General features: G+C 39.7%; 1 non-coding gene across 1 annotated transcript; it reads left to right on the top strand.

The window, feature by feature from the left end:
• Positions 1–319: 319 nt before the first annotated feature.
• Positions 320–392, top strand: Trnav-cac. Its single transcript has one exon. It is a non-coding gene; the product is annotated as a tRNA-Val (tRNA).
• Positions 393–2,248: the final 1,856 nt, after the last annotated feature.

Genomic DNA, 2,248 nt, shown 5'->3' with positions numbered 1-2,248 from the left:
TCACATACTAATTTGTTCGAAAATGTCGAACAAATTTTTATTATTGAAGCGTTTATATTTAACTTAGGCATTGGGCTTTCTCCTTTCGTAATGTTTTCTTTTTCATTATATGATCTCGAACGAAAACTTTTTTCAAATAAATTTTCAATATCGCAATTACATTTAGAACTGCTAGCCACTATATAAGGGCTAAAATTAGAAATTAAATTTTTACAAAACGGATGGATTTTGTAAAAAAACTGACTGATTCATTACTGCAATTGAAGTTAGCACAACGATTTAAGCGGACTTAAAAAAGTTCCGTGGTCGTGAATATCGAGTGCTTGTGGTGTAGTGGTTATCACGTCCGCTTCACACGCGGAAGGTCCCAGGTTCGAAACCTGGCAAGCACAACTTCGAGTTTTTTGTCGCTTTGCTCGATCGACATGCGGCACCTTATTATACAGCTGTGCTTTCGAGTCACGTTTCTATCTGTTACAGATCACGTGTTTCGATTAAGTGGGGTCCCGAAAACAGTGCATAATTAAAACGGAAATGTGTATTTATTAAATTAGCTTATGGAGAAAACAAGCATCATAAGTGTCGAGACGGTGACACCGGACTTTGACATCGTCGCTCATAAAGAATAGAGGAAAAGGTGTTTAGAATAAATAATGAAAAAAAGGGAATTGTTTAAAATTTAAAACGCGATAAAAAAAAAGGGGAGCAATATGAACGCGGGTGTCTATGTCATCGACGAGTCGAGAGGATGATGTCGGATAAACTGTCCAGAGCAGATCTTTCTCGCGACCTAACTCTTTTATCGTCATTCCTATCACGATAAAAACACGTTAACCTTACGACCACGAACACTCACGTCCGACGCATTTGTCTTCTCTTTGGAAGTAGCAATTTCGCTCAGATCTAACTTGCAAATTCGTTTTCTAATCTTATCCTCTGGTAACGTGATTTTCAATTATTAAGTTGCTTCGCCGTTTATACAGAGAAACAACTCGCATTCGTTTTTTGGCACTGGAAGATTGCAAACGTCTTTCTGGTATTTTCGCCTGGTTGAATCTTTATGAAAATTTTCACTCAAACTGTCCGATAATGTCTGCAAATCTAGAAGGAAAATCAGTTTTGATTACGGCCCAACATCTATTCAAGAAGAAGAAATGTCGTTTCACCTTGTAATTTTTCGTCCGATGGAGATAATTATGATTAATTATTTCCATCGAACGAAAATTTACAACAAGAATTTTAAAGTATCGTCACCATGGGCCAGCTTTCCTCATCTGCATTTTACCAGCGCTTATTCCGTTGTAGAGAAAAGCCGAACCCCAAGAAGGTATGATGGAAAAGAGAAGACGTCCGAATATCACCACTTCCTGTTTTTTAAAAATGTTTATATTTTTAATTGGATATTTCTGTGTTTTTTAAAGGACTGTTTGGTGGCCAGTAGCCTAAAAAGAAAGGTCAGTCGCCAAAAGTGTAATGTCTGGAACACAAAGTTAATAAATGGTGGTTCCTATATTTTTTTGGAAAGGACTTTGTCTTCAAAAGAATTAGTCGTTTCACCTCTTTCGGCAGGTGTCTGTGATGTAGCGGTTATTACGTCCGCTTTATACGCAGAAGGTCTCAGGTTCGATTTTTGGCAGACACAAGCTCATTTTTTGCTTGTGAGATAAGCCGCGGGTCAGGGTTTTATCTGTCATCGACCACTTAATCGGCACAGGCTGGTAAGTCCCGATCTCGGCGTCTGTTGAATGGCGAGTAGGGCAAATCGAGTGGGGAGAGCGTTGGTAAGTTGACAGGCGTCCTTAACCCTTAAATACCTGTAAGTGGAAGGGAGAGTTGGCGAACGTCGTCTGTATGGAAGGGTGTGGTGTCTTCTATGTCTTCTCCGACGGGATCACAGTCCTTGGCATGGAGATCGACGAACACAAGTACTAAGAATACCTTCCATGTGTGGACGACCTCAGCTTCCGGTGACCTCCCCTTTTATATCTTTTCGTGCGAGAGCTGACACGTCATCGATTCTTGTTGACGATGACGGTGCATTCTTCACACTCAAATGTAAACTTCCTCAGCTAGTTGTTACACAAACGGTGAAATCCGATATAGTTTAAATTCCTCGGCTTTTTTCCGAAGTTAATTAACCGAAAATTTAGATGTTTAAGCGCCCGTACAAATCCGACAAAATCCCGCCTCACACTTGTGACCTAAGCCACACATTTATTGATTATTTTTTGTTTGCTTCTTTACTTTC

The sequence above is a fragment of the Centruroides sculpturatus genome, unplaced genomic scaffold, assembly GCF_000671375.1.
Source record: "Centruroides sculpturatus isolate CEXI.00-Female unplaced genomic scaffold, Cexi_2.0 scaffold3791, whole genome shotgun sequence".
In the NCBI taxonomy this organism is placed as follows: domain Eukaryota; kingdom Metazoa; phylum Arthropoda; class Arachnida; order Scorpiones; family Buthidae; genus Centruroides; species Centruroides sculpturatus.
Note: the sequence above shows the minus strand (reverse complement) of the source record. Positions and strands in the feature narration are given on the sequence as shown.